The following is a 23,948-nucleotide window of genomic DNA, read 5'->3' on the forward strand; positions in this document are numbered from 1 at the left end:
GGTAATCAAAATAACCGTTTTAATAACCTACATTACATTGTGAGAATAGTCAATGGTAAAACTATTAACCCCTTTATAGACCTGCAGAAATTGCTTGGCAGGCATGTGGGCTACATGTTACAAATATGTTACTTATATACTGTAGCTTTACACTTTACTTTTATGAATGTAACATTAATTTAGAAGTGTAGAAACTGCAGATTCTGATAACCGTCCCTGAATAAAAGATTGTGCAGTATGTGCAATTACATAAAATATTAAATAAAATGGCAACATTTACCAAAATTAGGTATATGTATAAAATGTAGCATTTGTTTGCTTTAGATTGACCTGAAAATGATTGTGCTTATAACATGGCAGAGACACTTTTCTGCTTCCTTCATAATAGGGGTTTATTTAATACAATTTGATAGCACACTTTGTTAAATAAGCCAAATAGAATCGAAGATATAATAATAACAATAATAATAATAATAATTATTATTATTATTATTATTAAATAAGCCAAATAGAATCGAAGATATTTCAGAAATATCCCCCAGACCTAACAGGTTTAATTTTAGGTCTATAGTGTGCAGAGGACCTTGCTCTAAACCCCTATTGTAATATGCGTGCTGCCAAGGAGGTAGATGCTAGAAATTTAGTGTTCTGTATCCACAGCTAGATACAGTAAGATCCCTATTAAGGCGCACCGCAGACCTTTATATTATATTGCGATCAGAGGTAGCAGAAAAAAAAATATATATATATAAAATCAATTTTATTAACATAAGTATGTAGTGTTTAAAAACTGGACATATATATATCTAGTTGAGTGATATATATGTCTGTGTATAGTACTGTAGTCACTCAGTTGATCCTATTGATACAAGCTAAGGTAGGTTTATAGAGCATTGTCTTAGTCAAGTGTTATTTGCCGGAGATGTAGTTTATTTTGTTTGGTATTTGGGATTCTTTGACCTGTCTCTGTGCGTTATCATGAATTTTGAGATTAATATTTTTTCTCACACATTACTCTCATAGTTACCCCAGGTGAAGAGGATACAGGTTTAGAAATATAAGTCTACACCACTCTGATAAATGTTGGTTAGGGAAGGATGAATATTTTGGTAGTAGAACTCACAACGGCTGTGATGACTTGTTCTCATATAGTATTGTGTAGTGCTATAATAGCCAATAGTATTAGCCAGATGTAATATTGTGGTTTGCAAATGCCTAATGTGTGCTCTTTGCCAGTATTACACAGACCTGATGCAAGGTTCATCCTCCATTCAAATGAATATTATATTGTAGCTGCAATTCCCTATTGCGTGAGGTAACTTATAAGCCTATCTCTCACTGCGCATGCATCATCATTGCTCCGTGAGAGTCCTGGTTTGGTGATCCAGGCGATATGCGGAGGAGAGACAGGGTAGGTGTCACCTACAGTAGTTTATTGAACGAAATTTTATGAGCTTTCAACGGGGAGGGTCTCTGAACTACACAGATAGAATGGTGCATAGATCGCTACTTGCACATCAGGGTAAATAGGGAGGAATTGGTACTTTACCAATTCCTTGCAGAAGAAATAATCATCATATTGGCTGTGTGTGTTTCTATCATTTACTTTCGTGTAGTGCTGTATTAGCCACTCACACTAGCCAAAATACTTCTTTGTTTTTTGCAGATGCCTTGTGGGTGCTCTGTATGAATCATATATCAGGTGTGTCTTCCTAGTTGATTCCGAATTTTAGTGTAGCTGCATTTCCCTATAACCTTAGTAGGCTGCCTGAGTCTCAGTGCGCATGCGTCACTGTCAGCCTGTGAGTGTCCTGCTTTGGTGAACAGAGCGATATGCGAGGGGAGAACGGAGTAAGTAATTCCTAATATGTGAAGTAAAGCTATGTTCAGTCTTTCAAAACAAATGTTAGGTGAGTCACATATATAGAATGTTATACGAGTAAGCAGGCTTGTGGTAAAACATATAGAAATTGGGTTGTGATCGAGACTGCGATCCATCTGCCGCTTACTACCCTTAAAGGGATATTACACCACAGAAGGATATTACACTTTTGTATTTGAGTGATATTATGAGACAAATCATAGGTGTGTGACTGCTGCACAAGACAGATATGAGGAAAGAGACATCCTAATCAGAGACTAGTTGTTATAAGAGACTCGTTGTTATATTGTTGTACCCTATACTGGATGTAAGAGGAGTCACTACAGGTTTCAGTTACTTATACTCACCTATTTTCAGACGACTGACTCCTAATGCCACTATTGAATGGGGATTTTTATTAATGTATCTGTGTTTTTAAAATCTCTATGTAGAAGTAATAAAATTTAATTATTTTTGATTTCCTCGGTGATTCTGGGCAACTTTCCGGATTTGCAGTAATTTACTGCCGGGTTACTACACCCATCTACTGGTTACCTAATCTGACATGAGTGCTTATGTTAGTGGGGGAATCTCTGTGATCTTTCTCTAGATCAATACTGTATATAAGTAAACATGGTACATTTTCAGAAAATTATAAAAAAAAAAAAGTTTTCATAAATTTATTTCAATTTAATCTTTACCCTCCTCTATTTTCTACCCAATTCTCCCAATATATTGCCCCCCAACATATTCACAAGAAAAATGCAGAAATACTGTAATCTTAAACTTTAAAGTATAATATAATTGTTGTTCTGATTATCTTCAACAATATTCTCATTAAACGTATATTATTTTTATCTCTTTCATAAATGTATATTTAAAAATGTTTATCAACTCATATTCATGTTAAGATATATTATAGGCTAAAGCAGTAAAATTCCGGGCATTAGGCCTCGGACATGGTCAAAAAGACCGTGCTGAGGGGAAACATTATCCCTATCAGTTTAGACGGCGCTTCCGCAGGCGTGCGGAGGCGTGTGTAAATGCAGGAGACAGGCAAGTTTAAATGTTGCCGCTCATGCAAGCGCAGGGCCGCTCACGTGACTGCCAGAAGCCAATGGCAGTCCGTGACGTCAGCGCCATGGCGCGCTAGCCCCGCCTCCCGAAAGCCTCCCACCCGGCACACAAGCGTTCGCTGACGCTCATGCAGGGACAAGAAAAATCTTCTGCTTGAGCAGGAGAGCATGAGCGTCAGCGCTGCCCAGCGCCGTTCCCTGCACCATGTCCCAGGCCTTATTGAAAACCCTGCTCTCTGATTGGTTAAAATTCTGGGCATTATCCAATCAGTACTCTTCTCAGTGTTCATCAATGATCTTCCCACAGCTTGTAAGGAAGCCTCAATACACATGTATGCAGATGACACACTCCTATATGCACACAGCCATAGCCTCTCTGACCTTGAGCACATACTGTACTTCAGTTTGAATTTTTGAGACTCGAAAACTGGATTTCCCAAAACAAACTGTTTTAAACACTGACAAGACTGTAACAATGATATTTGGGACCAAGACTACATTTTTAAAGCTACCAGTGACAGAGCTCCAGATCAGAACCAACGCTAACACCACCCTAACTCCTGTTACTAGTTTTAAATACCTGGGCATATGGTTTGACTCCCATTTAACATTCGGAATGCACACTTATACCCTGACATCCAAAACCTATGCCAAACTAGGTGTACTTTACAGGAACAAATCCTCCCTAAGCCTGCTGGTCAGAAGGCGTATTGCACAGCAGATGCTAATGCCAATTATCAACTATGGAGACATAGTATATGGCTTGTCACCCCAAACCCACCTTGGCAACCTTGACACCCTCTACAATTCCATTTGTTGTTTCGTTCTCCAATGCAACTACAACACACATCACTGCGAAATGCTCAAATAACTAGATTGGTCATCACTCGAGTCTATGCGCAAAGTTCACCTTTCCTGTCTTGCCTTCAAATACTTTCTGGGCAAGCTACTCACCTATCTGAACAAGCTCATCACCCCTACCACATGCAGCACTTATCATCTGAGATCTGACTCCAAAAGACTGTTCATGGTCCCAAGGCTCAACAAAGTATCCAGTCGCTCCTCCTTTTCTTACCGTGCCCCCCAAAACTGGAACAACCTACCGGAGACTCTCACATCCACCACCAGTTTAAGTTCTTTCAAAACTAAGGCTGTCTCACATTTTAATCTGGTCTGTAACTGTTTCAGACGCCCATAATATAAATCTTCTCTAACTGTGCATGCAATGTATTGTATATATTGTATACCCTGTTCATTTATGTAACTGTATTTGTAACCATGTATTATTTGTCATATTAACTATGCCCAGGACATACTTGAAAACGAGAGGTAACTCTCAATGTATTACTTCCTGGTAAAACATTTTATAAAATAAATAAATAAATAAGTAATGCCCGGAATTTAAGCAGCTTGCAATGTGTAGTTTTCAATGTGTTTATTTCCAGCCAATCAGTTTTCAGAACAGCTGAGACAGGGCAGGGGATTCGTCTGATTGAAGTAACAGCTCTGAGACAGGGCAGGGGATTGGTCAGGACATATCAGCCACGGGTTGACTCCTCCCCCTCCCGAGCTGACAGATTTTCTGAGCAGATTCAGTTGAATTGGGGGAGGAGGAGGAGGAGAGGGGGAGGAGGGGGAGGAGGAGAGGGGGAGGAGGGGGAGGAGGAGAGGCGGAGGAGGGGGAGGGGGAGGAGGGGGAGGAGGGGGAGGAGGAGGGGAGGAGGGGGAGGAGGAGGGGGGGAGGAGGAGGGGGGGAGGAGGAGGGGGGGAGTCTGCAAACAAGTAAGTGGCTGTCTGCAGTTTCTTTGTGGCTGCAGTTTGTGTGTGTGTGTCAGTAGCAGTGTGTGTGCTGTGCTGTTGTATATCTGTGTAGAGGTGCTGTGTGTGTGTGTATAGAGCTCCAGTGTGTGTGTGTCAGTGTCAGCAGCAGTGTTTATGGGTGTAGCATGTGTGTGTAGCAGCAGTTTGTGTGTGTGTGTGGGTAGAGGTGCTGTGTTGTGTGTAGAGGTGCTGTGTTGTGTGTAGAGGTTCTGTGTATAGAGGTGCAGTGTTGTGTGTGTGTGTGTTGTGTGTGTAGAGGTGCTGTGTTGTGTATAGAGGTGCAGTGTTGTGTGTGTGTGTGGGGGGGTGGGGGTGTGTGTAGAGGTGCTATTTTATGCTGTGTTGTGTGTAGAGGTGGGGGGGGAGAGTGCAAAGTTTAGTAAGTGACTCCATTTTTTATTGTGGCTGCAGTGTGTGTGTGTTATGTTGTGCTGTTGTATGTGTAGCAGCAGTTTGTGTGTGTGTAGAGCTGATGTGTGTGTGTGTATAAAGCTCCAGTGTGTGTGTGTGTGTGTGTGTGTGTGTGTGTGTGTGTGTGTGTGTGTGTGTGTGTGTGTGTGTGTGTGTGTGTGTGTCAGCAGCAGTGTTTATGGGTGTAGCATGTGTGTGTAGCAGCAGAGTTTGTGTGTGTAGAGCTGCTGTGTTGTGTGTGTGTGTGTGTGTGTGTGTAGAGGTGCTGTGTTGTGTGTGTAGATGTGCTGTGTTGTGAGTGTAGAGGAGGTGCCATGTTGTGTGTCTAGAGCTCGTGTGTGTGTGTGTGTGTGTGTGTGTGTGTGTGTGTGTGTGTGTGTGTGTGTGTGTGTGTGTGTGTGTGTGTGTGTGTGTGTGGTGTGCTTGTGTGTGTAGAGCTGCTGTGTGTGTAGAGGTGCTGTGTTGGGTGTGGTGTGCTGTTGTGTGTGTGTGTGTGTGTGTGTGTGTGTAGCAGCAGTTTGCGTGTGTTTAGCTGCTGTGTGTGTGTGTGTGTGTACACAGATGGGGTGACACAGAGGGGGTGGCAGTGTGTGGATATAGATATCTGCAGTGTAAGAGTATATAGAGGTGGTTTCATGTATTTACCATTTTATTTTAATTAAAAAATCTATTTAACTATACAAAAGTGTCTATTATTTATGAAATAAGCCTACATTTAGCCTATAATAGTAATAATCCCCTCAGAACAGGGCATTACTTTCCAATAATGCCCTGGCTGGGTTAAAGTCCCTCGGCTTTGCCTCGGGCCTTCAACTCTTCCAGCCAGGGCATTATTGGCCAGTAATGCCCTGTTCTGAGGGGATTATTACTTAATTGTATGGTGATTTCAATTCAATGTACGTTTGGTTTCCTAAATAATTTAAAAAAAATCAACCAACATCACGTGCAACAGTGTTATCTCACCAAAAGTTTAATAGTGGTGCTAATAGCAAAAATCAAACAATTGCTTGAAATGCTTAAGTTGCATGTACTACATGATTAATTAGTAATATGGCAATTCACATTGTGATGTTTGCTATTGTCTTCTATCATTATACGCTATTCACCAAATTAGGATATACTGTATTTAAACAGATTTGAAGGTCCGTTCATAAAGGAAAACAAGCACAATGTAAATTATCAACTGTGTCATTGGATAATAGGATACGTATGTGACTGCTTCATTATAGTAACACTCATATTTCACTAATGTCTGTGTTCATAGCCATAACCATAATTAAAAGCATACAGCAACAATCATTTACTAAATAGATTACAGATCAAAAGGAAGAGTTATCAGTGCAATGTTAGGGAATTAGCATTTTCACAGGGTTGACAATCAATTCTTATACACAGTGGAAAGAACTTGCTGTATTACAGTATATGCTTTGTTAGCATGGTTATCCCTATAAGTAGGGATGGGTGAATCTGCCCAACCACCTTTCCCGGATTTTCTCGCATTTTTCAGCCCAAAATCCATTACGGTGTGTAAAATCCGCAAAAGAATTTGGTCAGTTTTAATATGTGTAATTCATCAAAAACCGCCATTGGATACAACCCATGGACGGATTTGTAGAATCCAAGCCACGGATTCAAGAATCCTTTGGCGGATTCTACAAATCCGTCCGCAGGTTGCAGAATCCGCAGAGTGTAATGGTAATAATAATAACAGATCTGCAAACTGTGAATCGCCCTTTTTGAGATTAAACTGAAATCCACAGGAATCGGCCGATCCGCTGTGGATCCAAATCCACAAAAACAATTGCCCCTCTCTACTTACTGTATGAGGATTGACTCCCACAACTAAGGAGTGTTTCTATAGCAATGTTTGTATATAAAGTGATACCTTTCAATGTGCAAATATGAAAATACAATGACACGTATGAACTTTCTAGACTGCACATAGTCTTTCCTTCTCAGCCAACTCTTCCACGGATGTAAATGCAGCACACTAATAAAAAAAAAAACTATATATAACTTTCAGATTGGTACAAATAATTATCAAAAACTACAACAAATCTAAGATGCTCTGTGAACAAATATGTGTAATAGAACTGTTGACTAATATTCCAGTAAATAAAAGACTGGTGTGAACACACATGATGCATAGAAACATAGCATTTGATGGCAGGTAAAAAACACTTTGCTTACTAGTCAGTTTTCTAATCTTTTGTAAATCCTCAGAGCCTATTTAGGATAGCCCTCGGTCTATCCCAAGCATTGTTGAAATCCCTTATTTTATTAGCCTTTCTCATCTCTGTTGAGAGGCTACTTCACAAATCCACCTCTCTTTCTCTGAAGAATTATGTCCCCAAATTATCCCTAAACCTGCCACTCTCCTCCCTGAGCATGACTTCTTGTTTTAGCATTTTTTTTTATAGATATCTATATTCTATACATGGTATTAAGTTGCAGGTAGCACTTTTGAAATTTAAATAAATCTACAAAAAATGAATAGCCATTTTATGAAGACATACTGTTGCGGCCCCTTTTATCCTCCTACATCCCCGAATTTTTTCTGGGATGTTTTCCGTATGCCCCGCACTTTGCCGCGTTCAGCCGCATTCATGGCTAGACAGCGCTAATAGCTCTAAACAATGAAACCGCCCGCGGCACCTAAAACGGCCGGAACATGCCGCATCTGCCCCGAGGTTTTAAAAATCGCGTAGAAACGGCCGCACGAGGCTGAAGGCGGCCGCCACTGTACAAAAATGTAATAGTGGGCTAATAACTCACTGCATAGTGTCCTTCTGGGCTGATTCATTACCTTGCGATCCATCCCATCAGTGTAAAATAGTGCCAAGAAGGATGACAGTTTATAGAGATAAAAATCTGGAGTTCTTGCTATATTCAATAAGAATTGCCTATGCAAAAATATTGCGACACAAAAAAACAAACGAATGTGCATGACGTTTTGTGACAAAAGTGATTTATTAGACGGGATATGTCTTTGTCCAGGTTCTTTCCACAAGTGTCAATTTTATAAGGGTGAAATATTACTATTGGTGTGGACTCTGTGTCTCTGTCTTATAGGTAAAAAAAACACTGTGAAGTCTCCCCTGTCAATTCCTTTATTGTTCTTTTTTAAATACCATGTGATTTTGCAGACTGAAGTGCCATATTGCATGGAATTTCAAAGACCAAACCAAATCACAACTTCATTAGACTTTTTGCATGACCTGGACTTTAATATACCAATATAATTTTTAGCCAACATTGCCATTTACCACTCAAAAAGTCCTATCTAGCACTTTTATGAATATGTCCCTTAATATAAATTTGCCAAGAAGACTAATCATTGTTGGTGTAATCATGAGACTGACTATATATGATTTTATGTTATTTTACATGTGGTTTGAATTAGGACGACTTATAAATGCTGTCTGTCTTGATTTTTAGTCTGTATTTTTAATGAAATGTCTCCAAATATCACAGTACAAGCTGACTACAAGTCAAATTAAGTATGCATTATACTGCTTGTTACCATTCTGTAAAATGGTGGTTGCTTAAAATGTCAACTAAAGAAATTGAATGTGAGTGTTTCCATGGGCTTATTCTTAATTTGAATATTTACTTTGAGTAAAGGCTTGCCTTTTGATGTTTATGTAATAATTTATTTTAATCTAATTCTCCTAAACAATGATTTGATTGATGAAGAATCACCCTGATAGTGGTTTGCATATTTGATGCGAAGAGTTGCACATTTTCCTTAGGTTGTTTGCAAAATAGCATAGAAAGGTGTTCCCTTTGCAAGGGAACACTATTTTCTTCATTTTACATATCATTCAAAAATTCATTCCACATCCTACGTATAGTAATGAGTTTAAGACAACAGAAATTAGAGTCAAATTGGCTGAAGCAAAATCAAGAGGACATTAGCAATAGGAAGATCAAAATGATTTTAAAATTCAATTGAAAAGCAGAACAATATATTACCATATATCAAAGAACTCTGTAACATCAAGTCATCTAACTTCATATTTCTTTTAGCATTTTTTTGCAATTGGTTTAGACTACACAGTTAAATGAAATGTATAGGTAAAGCAAATGCTGTGTGTGAATAATTCCATATACATTACTGTATGTGCTTTAGTGGTTGGCTCAAAGGTACTGAAGGGTACATAAAAAGATTCTGCCCTTAAAGATTTGCTGTTAGCTCATGTAGTGAACAGAGCACAAGGGGAAGAGTTGTTCTTTGATTCATGCTGTGAGAAAAAGAGAAGCAGCAGGCAAAGTCAGAAAAATGAAGACATAATCTAAGAGGAGATACTTTCTTTTAAGTTTTTTGATTTGCCTTTTGTAATTGACATGGTTCAGTTGTGTTACTGCAAAAACATACTCTTCTCTGACTAAGCTGTTACTAGCACTTGACCAGGGAGGCTGCGCCTAGCTCCCCTCTCCCACCCTCCCCAAACCCACATGTAACGTACGAATAACGACAAATCTGGGGGTATAAAAGATCGCGGCTATTTACTTTATAACAAATAACTAACGGGGTAAATGCCACTCCCTACCAGAGTGCTCCTTTGACAAGAAGGGGAAGGGACGGTCAGCCGGTCCTCGAACCGCTGACACCGTGCCCCCTTTTCGACCGGGTCACTGTTGTCGCGAGTGGGCTCCTGGACATCATGTCTAAATGACCCTGCCCACTCGCACTCCCCCCGGGCTGAAACAGCCCAGCTCCCAGTCTAGCAAAACCAAGCACCTACCCCCCAAAAGCCACCACCAACGGGCCTATTTAACCCCCCTTAAACTGGACCCATTCCACCAGACCCACGAGGACCCTCTCCAACCCCTCCTGCAAACTGTTATTGAAAAGGTCCACCCCAACGTCCAACACATGAACCCTGTCTTCCCTGAACAAACCACTTGAGCTAGCATCGAAATCTAGGTGTCTGAACTCCCAGCCCGAGCACTGCGCTACGAACTTGGCTGTGGCCCTATTCACCTTCTTACACGCCCTGTCGACCGCTTGCAGTACCCTCGCACCCCTCCATGCCAGCCTATAGACTGTCTGTCTGACCCCACGACCTGAACTGCCAGGTGACGGGAAAAATCAGCGCCCAGTCCGGCCTAATGGAATCGATCAAGTCAATTGAGTGCAAAGTCACCACGTCGTTACCTCCTGTGTGAATGAGCAGGATCTGAGGAGGCCTCCTATCCCTGGCACCACGCCACATTCCCTCCCTCCCCCCAACTTGTTCTACCACCGCCAGCAACCGCAGCAGGCAGCCGTCTTGCCTCAAAACCACCCCCAACCATTGTGGGCAGCTTTTTCAAGGCAATACACTTTGCAAACCATGAAAAATGTCATAATGATTCAGACCCTTAAAAAGGTTTCACTCTCTCTAGTAATAGCCTATTTGCATATTTTAATTTGTGTATTTGCATATTCAAATTATCTTATTTCCCAGGTATTTCAGGTGTGTTCATGTCTCTTCAAATGGTGTATGGAGGAGTGTTTTGAGGGGTATATAAATCAATGGGTACTCTAGGACTTTTTTGCAGAGCCCTAGTTTGATTTTGCAGATTCCCAGGTTGATTTCACAATCTTTTTAGCCATTATAAGGTTGGTGAAATATCTTGCAAAACTGCAGAAATGCACAGCTCTAGTCAATGCACTGTACTGTATGTATGTATGTCTTTATTTATATAGCGCCATTAATGTACATAGCGCATCACAGCACTAATACACATGACAATCTTATAAATAACAAATAATCTAAATAACACACAATGGGGAGAAGTGCTTCAGACATAAAAGTACCATTTAGGAAAAGGAGTCCCTGCTCCGAAGAATGTAATTGGTTGGTAGGAAGAATGTACAGAGACAGCAGGAGGGCGTTCTGGTAAGTGCGTCTGCAAGGGGCCAAGGTTTATGTATGAGGTGTTAATTATCAGCCATGGAGCTACTCATATGCTTCCATAAGCAGGTGTGTTTTGAGGTTGGTCTTAAAGGTGGATAGAGATAGAGAGGGTGCTAATCGGACATTGAGGGGAAGGGCATTCCAGAGCTGTGCGGCACTCAGTGAGAGGTTTAAGGCAGAAGAGGGCTTAATATACAAAAGGGGTAGAGAGAAGACATCCTTGAGCAGAACGCAAGAGTCGGGATGGTGTATAGCGAGAAATTAGGGCTGGAATATAAGGAAGAGCAGAAGAGTGTAATGCTTTAAAAGTGAGGAGGAGAATTGAGTGTGTGATACAGGATTTAATAGGAAGCCAGGAGGGGGATTTCAACAGAGGAGACGCTGAGACAGATTTTGGAAATAGTAGAGTGATTCTGGCAGCAGAATTTAGGGTTGAAGGGGAGACAAGTGAGAGGAAGGCCAGACCTGAGGATACAGAGGGGATGTCCTGACATATGGATTCTACCTATTCTTTCAAGTAGTCGGCAAAGTCCTGAGGTAAGATGGAGGAAGAATAGGCAGCAGAGGGTGGTGCGAGTAGGGAGTCAAAGACAGAGAAGAGTCGGTGGGGATTAGACTTGTGCGTGTTGATTAGTGAAGAAAAGTAGGTTTGTTTAGCTTGAGAGAGGGCAGAGTTGAAACAGGATAGCATACATTTGTAGTGAAGGATGTCTATGAGAAAGTGAAATTTCCTCCAGAGGTGTTCAGAGGAACAAGTTCAGGAACACAGCATGCGCGTGTGGGAATTTAGCCAGGGTCAGGTGTTTGGAAGGCGAGAACGGTAGAGAGAAAAACTGGGCATGTAGATCAAGAGAGGAGGATAAGGTAGAGTTGTAGTTCCTGACCACGTTGTCAGGGTCTGGATCAGATCTGAGAGAGGAGAGGGAGGAACGTAAAGTGGAATCAAAAGCTGGTAGGTTAATAGAGCGCAGGTCTCTGCAGAAATGAGGGCTAGATGGAGGTGGAGGGGATAAGTGAGAGAGAAAAAATGAGATGAGGTGATGGTCAGAGAAAGGAAGGGGGGGTGGGGAAATTGAGAAATCAGAGAGAGAAAAGTTTCTAGTGAAAACCAGATCTAGGTAGTGGCCATCCTTCTAGGTGCTAGCTGCAGTTCACTGTTGCAGGTCAAAAGAAGAGGTTAGAGAGTGAAAGCAGAAGCCCAAGGGAGAGAGGGGGTCATCAATGTGGCAGTTGAAGTCCCCAATGAGAAGAACAGGGGAGTCTGAGGAGAGAAAGAAAGAGAGCCAGGATTCAAAGGGAGAAAGACAGAAGTGGGATGAGTAGAAGTAGGTGGGCGATAGACACAGTATTGTGTTTTCCAACACTGGAAGGTGTCTTATGGTACACGACTGTTTAGTAAACATGAGCCATAAACTGTATTACACTCCAACAAACTGCAGATCATCAGTGTAGTCCAATTTTGGTTTTGTATTGCTGTTAGTTACTTTGAATATATTGATGTCCTGGATTCGACCAATTAGCAATGTGCAAAAAACAAGTTTGCAAAACAAGCAAATAATTGAATGTTTACTACTTGTAAAAATGTTGTAACGTTGGCATAATTTGCAAAAATGTATCAATCTTTAAAAACTTTAAATTATAACACTGCTGACCTGGAGTTAGATTTTTCTCATATGATGATGATATGTAAGAATGTAGCCGTTTGCAAAATAATACCCACACAGATCACATATTTATTTGAAATAGTTAACAGGTGTTCATGATAGGAATATAACATGGAAACTAAAGTATTTGATAGAAAATATAAATATCAATCTCTGCTTCAAATCCAAGATATGGCATTTTGGAGATAGCACTGAAATGTCATTTAGGACATGAATGATTTAATGATATAATTATCTACCAGACAGTCCAATGTGTCTGGATGGGGCTGCCAAAGAAAACAAATGGGACAGTCTCATTTATTACAGTTTTTGTGTTAGTCATATTAAATGGACTGTGGAAGAAAGAGTTCAACAAGAATTTAATTGAACCAATTAGGCAACCGGCAGTGTTTGCTTTCTTCCATTACAGTTGATAGAAAGAGATACCCAACCCAGGAGGCAAGTGTGGATCACTTAATTAGTTTAAATAAACAATTACATGTGAAACGCAATCATGTAACCTTTGTATTAAACAAACAGAACAAATATAGTTATTGTGGCCAGCCTAAATATATTCACAATTATCAAACATAGGCCCAAACTATACACACAACTTAAGCTATCTGACAGGAATGAGAATCATATTGTCTAAGCAGCTTGAGTATCAAGGCTATTTGTGACCCTGGTAACTTACTGTACAATATCTCTTTGTGCCTTGGGTACAAGCTCTGTGTGAAAGCTCTCCCCGGTTCAGAATAATTTTACATGTACTTGCTTTGTTCCACTTGTAGATTTCAATTAACTCTCTTTCTTTTTTTATTTATCAAACATTTCATCTGTTATTTAAAGGCTATGGTACTTTTTAACTGGCTTAACTAAAACGACAGTTTATACTATTAACACAGTTGAAGTTGCTAAACATTTTATTTCAGAGCCATTTCAAGAGATTCTTGCATTTCTTTAAATCCAATAACTTTGAATACCTCTGAGCAAAATGGATCATCAACGCTAAAACTTCAGCCATCATTTTGGTGGTATAATGAGGCATTTATTCAAGAATTCCTGGATGTGTTAATGTTGATATCCATAGACAATTATTGAAGTAGGTTGAAATCTCTGGTTAGAGAAAACCGACTCTCCTCTCGTCAAAACCTTTCTAGAAGCATTTACCTAACCTGATTTAGTTAGTTGGACTCCCACCAATCTGAATTTAAAAGAAATTACAGCACTGAGATGACCCTGATAGGTGTCAGTGACTTCCTGCTCAACACAGTAGACAAAGGGGGCACCACAGCTCTTATTCTTCTCGACTTCAGCGCAACCTTTGACACAGTTGAGCACACTCTTTTGCTGACAATGCTTAAATCAGATGTTGGGTTGAGAGGTAAAGTGCTGGACTGGTTCCAGTCCTTTCTTAGTGACCGTAGTCAGAAAATCCCCCTCAAAGAGGAACCTTCAAATACAATCCCGCTCATTTCTGGCGTCCTTCAAGGATCTAGTATCTGCCCGCTACCATTTAATATATATGTTAAATCCATAGGGGACATTATTAGTCAAAAACAAATTCAGTTCCATCAATACATGGATGGTATCCAATTGATGTCAGACATCTCCAACAATCCTATCATCAAGGTAAATGGTCTGAATAATTGCCTTAGCGATATCTCTAATTGGATGGCATTGAATTGGCTACAACTTAATACCTCTAAATCCAAGCTACTCCTGATAGGCAGTAAAGCAAAAACAGATGCTGTGAGTAAAGCATTCAATGATCTAAAAATCAATAACTCTGCCATTCCAAGGAAAGAGAAGGTGAGAAACCTTGGAGCTATAATTGACAAAAATATAATTGATCAGCCTCATATTGCATCTATTGTGAAAAACTGCTACTTCCAATTCCATCAGCTGAGAGAAATTAATGCGTTTCTCTGTATAACCAATCTACAAATAGTAGTCCTCTCCAGACTGGATTTTGCAAAAACTCTGTGTTGACGGATCTCCAAAGATATCATATTAAGCACTACAGTTGGTGCAAAACGCCACTGCCCGTCTTATTTATTTATAACATGTTTTACAAGGAAGTAATAACAAAAAAGATAACAGTACTGCACACCTAATCAGCTTAAATTAATCAAGTGTCAATCACTTGAGAAAGGCCTCACAGAAGGTCGAAACGTTGTGCTTAGTTTTGATTAATACATTTTCTAAAATCCGTAGTGCCTTGGATCCTTTTCATGCCTTACCAGGAAGTAATACATTGAGAGTTACCTCTCATTTTCAAGTATGTTCTGGGCACAGAGTTATGATGACATATACATGGTTACAAATACATGGGTACATTAGGTGAGCAGGGTTATACATTATATATTAAGAAATTGCATGAACAGTTAAAGATAAAATAAGTTAAAGGTGTATGTACAGTAACAGTTACAGACCACATTAACATATGAGACAGCTTTAGTTTTGAAATAACTTAAAATGGTGGTGGCTTTGAGAGTCTCATGTAGATTGTTCTAGTTGTGGGGAGTATGGTAAGAGAAGGCAAAGTAGCAAGGAGAGATCACATCTCACCTGTATTACAAGATCTACACTGGCCCCCAGTGTAGCAGGGGGTTCATTTTAAGATCTCGACCCTTACCTTTAAGGATATCCATGGATTCCTCCCCCTTTACCTTCAGAACTGCCTAACCAGTAACACCCCCAATCAGGCTCTTAGATCATTCATCACCCCACAGCTGATTGAGCCTTGATTTAAGACAAATAAAGCCGAAGGGAGAGCTATTTTAAGGACTGCCCCAAGACTGTGGAATAAACTCCCTCCAGCTTTTAGAAATCAGGATGCTTTGCTTCCATTCAGACAGGAATAAAAAAAAAACTTACTTTTTAAACAAAGCATGGCAAACTGACCCTAATACAGTGGTGGCCAGCTTTCCTCCTCCCATTTGTGTTTTCTGTCCCTTGTTGGTCTTCCTAGTCACTCCCTTAGATGTTTATGGTAGGTCCTAGTTGTAGGCCTGGGATGGGTGTCCTCCCTCAGTTCCTACACGTGCTCTAATACTGAGTTTTCGGAGTGAGTGGCACGTTAGAAAAAGTTCTAAATAAATAAATAGATAATTTAGGAATCTAAGCACTTAAATGTAGAATGGCCTTAGAACCTTCAAGCATTTCTCTATTTCCCTCCTTCATATTCAGGCCTAGACCTTTAGAGTACTTGCTGGCAGGGTATCTCTGCCACAGTACTCTAAAGTTGCTGCCACCACTATTGTAAAACTGAACCAATCTCTGCTTATCTTTTTATTATTTTTTAAAACACATAACTCTTTTACTTTCTTTATTATATCCACATCCTCTTTTTTTTAAGCATATAAAATAGTTGACAGATAAATTAACATGCAGCACATTTAGAGAGGGGCTAGACCTTCCTGAGCATGGGAATCTGAAAGCTCCATCCATAGTCTGCACACAAGGTCTTTGGAAGGACCACGCCTGCACTTAGCCCAACCCCCCTCCCACAGCTCCCTCTGCTCAAAGTGAAACCCTTGCTACCCTCCTAGACAGCAACAGAAAAGGAGGGAGTCTGGCAGTCTTGGCCTAATGGTCAAGCTGCACGTTCCACTAATGGTCTGGGTGTATCTCTCTGATTCAAAACTTTAAAAGAAAATTAAATTTTTGGAACATACAATAACACTTTTCAGGAACATTGGTTGATAGTTATGCAAAATACAGTAAATAATACTAAAGTATATATATTGTCATTTGCAAATGCACATAGATAAGAGCAAACACGGTTCTTATATAATGAGTACGTTTATTGCCTTACAGCATAGACTATGATCATAAACGAAAGTCAAATCATAGACTCTGCTAGGGGAGATCCAAAGCAGGCTTTATATACATTTATCATTTTCAATGTCTAACATGGGTTGCTAGGCAGAATATAAATCACTTCTCCCTTTTCTAAACCAATCGCTATAAACGGCACTAAATAAGTACAAACTGGGTTAATACATCTTAATACAATGAACAAGGTATGTTAGGATACATTTTTATCTCTAAGTCTGTATAACTGCAGAATACGTGTTTCTCACTATATTTCTGGGCATTGAGCCATAGGCCGCTTGGCCTTGAGTTTTCTGTAGCCAAACTAATACACTCGCAACAAACACATTCTTTCTCACAGGAATGATTTCAGGAACACAGCATGACAAGACAGAGACATGACAATACAGTCAAAATGGATTCTGCACACCGCCAACAACCTCATCTCCAGAGACCCCCCTCCCAGTCCATTTAATCAATATGTCATCCATTTCTATAGTATGTTCATTTCAAAAGTATTAGATCAATATATATATATATATATATAATTATATATATTATATATATTTATACATATATTTAAATAGAAAACCTGTCAAACAAATCACTGAATGTTAGCTACAGTAGATATTGGGTATAAAAGATTTTTCAGCCCACAAATCCAGGACATTTCAGCCACAACCTGTTCAAAAAGCTTGATTATTGCTTTGTGGCGATACTGTATATTGTTTCATTATTAGTATGTTGATGTTTTAGATTTTTATAATCCTTTTATGCCAATGGTAGAGACTGGCAGAAAAGCAAATTATTTCCAGGTGATGAATAATATTCATATATATGTATTGAATATTTCCTATTTCCCAAAGGCATAATGCAGAGATAAAAAAAAACTAAACATGTTATTATATACATTTTATACCATGTACTTGTTTACATTGCAAACCAGACCACTCTAGATTTCATTATTTGTTCCAATATCTGCAGTACCTCCAGCATTCATCATCTTCAATATGATGCTGCATAAAGACGCAAGGAACGTTAGACTTAGAAACCTTAGCAACAGTTGCCATAGAGAACATTCTGTTATAGAATATACTGCAGTTCTATAAAATCCACCATAGTGATTATTCATTGTTCATTGTTGGCATTTGTAGCGTGTGGGTTTTTGTTTTCCTTCCCCCCCCCAAATGTTACAATGTTGTTGTTTTGTATCTGCTGATGTACATTGTTTATCTTTTACAAGGGAAAAAAAATGATATGAGTCAATAAAAAGGGGGATGCAATTTGAATTTTCGTTATTGCTGTCAACTTTAGTGTCATAGTGGTGAAGGTGAACAGAATAAGATGATGTATTGTTCTGCCCATGTCAGACTGTCATATGACTAATGGTACCATTCTTTTCTTCTTTTTTTTTAAAGCTCACATGTTTTCTTCGCTATTAAAATAACAAAAATCTGACTTTATATGAATATAGTTGTGTATTTACATGTAGATTTGGAAATGAGAATACAAATACATTAAATAAAATATTTTCTAGGGAAATATGCACTCTATGTATAAACTCATGTTACGTACACATCATACAACCTTAACATAGGAAGAACAAAGTCACACTAGTAATTGAATATATTTTTCATGATATGGCCTTATACAGTATGACAATAATAACTTCAATGGGCTTATGCTGTGTAGTTAATTACGATGGTTTTGAAATAACCCAATAGTTGTTATATGCATTTACCTGCAAAATATCCTCACACGTATTATTTCAGTCACTATAGTTACTAAATGCAATAAGCACTTTTGCTTGACCTATCACATTGAATTGAGCTATGTTAGAGCAGAACAATAATGAAGCATATATTTTACAAAAACATAGACAAATAAAGGAACAATACTATAGTTTACTGCTTTACAGTAGATAATGGACATTCTAGAGCTCCAACGCATAACTGTTCGCAGAACTTTTATCATTGCTGCATCTGCACTTCAGGTAAACCATATCATGGAAAAGGGAAAATGGAGAATTTAAATAAAACAACTATGCTAACACAGTGATGGATGAAAAAATCCTTAATATCATAATAGTTTCAATAAAAATGTAATAATTTTATGTATACATGTGTTTTTATAAATTGGTTACTTCTAACCAATAGATTGAAATAATGACATGAAAAATAGTATATCAAATATGTACAGTAATAATCATAATTATTATTATAAAACATTAATACAATTACATTTATTGGGATATTGGATATTGGAGAATAATAAAATGCATGTAACAGGGTCTTATTCCTGTTAACAGGCTTGCCTCTAATCCAGCAGTGTGCTGGTTAATTGCACACCTACAATCAACCACTCCACCTGCCTAATCACAGCTCTGTGAAAAAACCTGTTCCCAGAAACAGGAAGGAGATTTTTCCTCAGTACACAAGGGTGCTGACAAGAGGAAAGCAGGGAAGCCTGCACACAGAGGTCTTGAGCAGAAAGGCTCTGCTGAGACCAAGACACCCAGAGACTTATATTCCTGGACACAGAGACCCAGGAACCTACCAGAGACTGACATGAAGGGCCACCTGCTTTAAGGTATCTCTCGAGACTTTGGGGAATAAGGTGGTAATGGGATTATCACTCCAGCCTTGGAGAAAGGAACTGGGGAAGTAAGTTAGCCCTTACACAGGGATGTGCATTTGTTATTTTGTGTTTTTGTATATTTTGCCTGCATTAAGGAACAGGCTCAATAAAGTCAAGATATAATTTCACCCCAATCGGTCTCCTACAATGCATATAATGTAACTCAAAACAAACCTGTGTCTCAAAGAGGCAGTTCAATGTTGCAGGTCCAAAAAAACAAAAAGATATAAACAACTTATCAGTGTAATTTGCTTCCTTAGAAAGATGCAATCACCATTAAAGTAACTGTCTTAATTTTATCTATCTTGTTAAAAATCAATATGCACTGCTTTTTGTTGGAAAAAACTGGATTCAAGCATAACAGTTACATATGTTTATCTACTGTATGTGAATAATGATGGTACCATAATTAATTGGCTAACAAATTGAGGATTGGCAAACAGTTTTAGCACCAAAAGACATTAGATTAAAAACAAAAAAGAAAAAAAATCCTACACCAAAGAAAATACTTTAACACAACTCAACAGAAAACTTTAAATATACTGTATCATAAATTATAGGCATCAAAGGTTTACGGGGACATGTATTGTACATATGTAGCTCCGGAGATAGTGTTGTCTGACATCACTGTGGGGGTCTCTGCTTCCGGATCGGACCCATACAGCGATAATCCTCCAGCACCAGGGCAGCCGTGGTTGAGGTAATGCAACTTGCCCCAGTGCTGGACACCATACATCTGTATAATTCACTTGAATATGTTGTAATAATGAGCAGCATTGAGATTGTGTACATCTTGCCACATGTATGTGAACTTGGAGCAGGCATTTCAGGGAGCATATCACTGTGGAAAGTGTGAGCAGGTGGTCACATTGGAGTCTCAGATTGCTGATCTGAATAGACAACTTGCAACATTGAGGGACATTGGCAATCTTTAAAAGGAGTTTATTACGCACCAAGCAGGATGTGGCTGGGACTAGTGGTGCAGAAGGTGGAGCTGTGACTGAGGACCAAGAAGAGTTAGGTAGCTAGCTAGGCATAATAGGGGGAAGAGGAAGAGGCAGGTCAGTTCTGAGTGGACCCATCCCAATATATTTGCCGAATTTGAATGAAGATATTGGAGGAGTCAGGAAAAAAATAGCAAGGCTGGGGGAGACTGATTCCTCTAGAAGCCCGGGGAATAGTTCCTCTAGCACAGAGGCGACTCAGGATACTTAGAGACCTAGGCAAGTTGTGGTGGTAGGGGACTCGTTCATTATAGTAGAGTGGGCAATCTGTTGCCGTGGCTGCATTAACCGAACAGTTTGTCTCCTAGTTGCTCAGGTTCAGCACATTGCGGATCTGGCGGACTTGGTATGAGTCTGTAGCAGTGACAAAATTAAAGCAAGATGGAAATTCAGGAATCTAAGTGGCAAGCTTAAGGCAAGAACATCCAATGAGGCAGTTGGAGCTTAGGGATAGGTGGGGGGGGGGGGAACAAGCAAGAGGTAATGGACTAGACAGAAAATATAGACATGTGGAAATAGATATGGGTCACAGGATAGAGTTGGGGGGAAGGTGGAGTTGGGGGGAAGGTGGAGTTTAGAAAGCATGGAGGTACCCATATTAGATACAGGTAAAACTAGTAAACTTCTAAAGACTAAATCAATGGAAGGAAAAAGTGTATCTGCTCCAGCCTAACGCCAGCTCAGACTGGTGTTACCTTAAGTGCATGCTTGCTAATGTAAGAAGCCTGTCAGATACTGTACAGTGGGGAAGCTTGAAATAATAGCCAGAAAGGCACAATACGTATGCATTAATGAAACATGGTGGGATGAAACTCATGACTGGGCAGTTAATTTTGACGGTTATTCTCTTTTCCAAAGGGATCATGCAAATAGAAGAGGTGGTAGCATATGTTAATATGTTAAATTAAATTGAAACCTATTATAAGGGAAGATGTTTATGAAGAGACTGATGAAAACGTAGTCTTTGTGGATATAAATTTGCAGTGGAGGTAAAAGTAAAAAAAATTGTTGGGATATGTTATAAACTATCATGGGAGGGGGAGTGGCTCAGTGAGTAACGACACTGACTGGCACTGAGAGTTTGAAGCAGGGGAGCCTGGTTCAATTCCCGGTGTCGGCTCCTTGTGACCTTGGGCAAGTCACTTTATCTCCCTGTGCCTCAGGCACCAAAAACGTAGATTGTAAGCTCCACGGGGCAGGGACCTGTGCCTGCAAAATGTCTCTGTAAAGCGCTGCGTACAACTAGCAGGGCTATACAAGAACATGCTATTATTATTATTATTATTATTATTAACTATCAAATATCTGTTAGATTGTGAAAGTCAAACTACTGTTTCAAAGGGAGAAGGCAGCAAAACTATGTCATCTTTTAATAATGGGTGATTTTAATTATACATGCATTCACTGGAGCAATGGGATTAGCATTATAACTAAAGGAAAACAGTTTTGGGGTATACAAAAAGACAATTACAAGATTGTAAGAGGCAGGTGCAGATGTACACACAAGGAGATAGTTTTAGGAAATTAAAGCATGGCTTTATTTAGCCTGTCCCTTTCAACAATGCACAGCAAACAAAAATATACAAAAGAAACAAACACCTATCCCTTGTAAGGGCTTAATTACTTCCCCAGTCCCCATCTGCAAGACTGGGAGGAAAAGTCCCTTACCAGCCACCCCAAAGTCTCAAAAGGTACTTCAAAGCAGGTGGTCCTTTAGGTTAGTCTCTGGTTCCGAGTAGGTGATCATTGAGGACCAGCCTTTTGGTCAGTTCCTTAGTTTGCTGCACTCTGGAAGAAGGTCTGTTCCACTTGTGTCTTGCAATCAGCACACAGTAATCATGTGTGCTCAAGAATCTCCCTATGTCAGCACAGTGTGTCTGTGCTAAGGAGTCTCTTGGTCTGTGCCCAGCAGGGTTTTTTTTTTACCGTCCTCTGATTACCCAGGTGGAGCTGGTTAATTGACTAGCTGCAATTAACCAGCTCTCTGCTGGATTTTCAATAGAAGATGGACCCTAAAAAGATCATCAAGTACATTAATAATTAAAAGATTACAAAAAAAAGATTATAGGACACCTTCAGTATGATATGGGCAGACAAAATAATTGGAGATAAGAAGGCGAACATATTAAATTCATTATTTGCCTATGTATTTGCCAGGGAGGAGTCAATTTAAAGAATAGTGCAACAGGAGGAAGCCACAACCTCAATATTAACAAACATTTGATTAACTGATGAAGAAGTGCAAAGGTGGCTTGATAAAAAGAAGGTAAATAATGCACCTTGTCCTGATGTCATGCACCCAATGGTTCTTAAGGAGCAGAGTTCAGTAATAGCCAAACCATTATATTTAATATTTAAGGACTCCATTTCCACCAGCTCAGTACCACAAGATTGGTGTAATTTAAAAGGGAGCTAGATCACAACCAAGGAATTACAGACCTGTAAGCCTGACATCAATAGTGGGCAAGCTACTTGAAAGGTTTAGTAATGGACAATATTCAGAAATACCTATTCAATACCAAAACTATTAGTAATAGTGGATTTTTGAGGGATAGGTCATGCTAAACTAACCTTAATGAGGTGGTAAATAGGAATTTAGACGAACGCAATGCAGTTGATGTGATCCACTTTTATTTTGCACAGGCTTTTCATATGGTGCCACACAAGAGGTCAGTGTACAAAATAAAGGAAATTGGTCTGGTAAAAATATTTGCACATAAAGTAGATTGTCATAAATGGAACCTTTTCAGGATGGACTAAATTTGTAAGTGGAGCACCTCAAGGTTCCGTAATGGGATCACTGCTTTTTAACTTGTTTATTAATTACCTTAACATTGGCATAGAGCACAATGTCCCCATCTTTGCTGATGGCACGTGAAACCCCCTCCTACAGGGATACTAGAAGGTTGGACTGTATCGGGCCCCACTCTGTGTTGCCATGGGATCATGATGTCATAGAGAGTATATTCAATAAGCAGAAGGTTTGAGAAAGTTAGGTTCGTGGAAGCCAAGTGGAGAGGAGCCTCGGGGAGAGAAGATAAGTAAGGTTTATACTTTAATAGCATAGACCACCCCCCCCCCTGTTTATTATGAGACAAGAAAACAACAGTGCAAACGCATATAGTGAAGTAGATCAAAATATATTAAAATACAAAAAATAAAATATCTGCATACATCAGATCAGAATAAGTAAGGCATTTCATGCACTCAGGCATATGTTACCCGGCACCGCACATCGCCAGCAGCAGGAGAACACGAACTCTCAAAACCCACAGGAACAGCTGAACCGTCAGATAGGAGTATCAAATCCGTATGGTAGTTCTTCTTCCAGCATCAGGGGGTTTCCCTCTGGCGTCTTGTGATCTTGTGATCTTGTGATCCTCCGTTGGGTAACCGATCTTTGTAGAGACCGGTTGAGGTATCGGGGCTGGAGTAATCACCGTCAGGCAAGGACGGTCGCAAAGCGATAGCCGCGTCGCGGATACTGGCAGTCAATAGACGTGTAATTCACGTAATGTTAATAACAGGATGACTCGAAATAGGCTAGAGACATCAGTAGAGAAATTGGAGTGACTCGTAAACCATCTATCCTACGCGTTTCATAGCAAAATCTACTTCATTCTCTTTGATAAAGCGCGGAGTGACGCGCGAAACGCGTAAGAGTGTTTCTTTGGCTGCTATGTGCCAAATAAAGCTTTTTGACCAGTAAGAAGTCCCGGTCTGCAGTTTTTCCTCTCAGGAGCAGATGCATCGCTAGAATTTCATTCTCT

At 39.7% G+C, this 23,948-nt stretch overlaps 1 protein-coding gene across 13 annotated transcripts in view; it reads right to left on the reverse strand.

Moving 5' to 3' along the window:
* The window catches only part of ADGRB3 (adhesion G protein-coupled receptor B3), an 892,370-nt gene that overhangs the window by 14,618 nt on the left and 853,804 nt on the right, over window positions 1-23,948 (reverse strand). The window lies entirely within an intron of this gene.

Source organism: Ascaphus truei, chromosome 4 (genome assembly GCF_040206685.1).
Source record: "Ascaphus truei isolate aAscTru1 chromosome 4, aAscTru1.hap1, whole genome shotgun sequence".
NCBI lineage: Eukaryota > Metazoa > Chordata > Amphibia > Anura > Ascaphidae > Ascaphus > Ascaphus truei.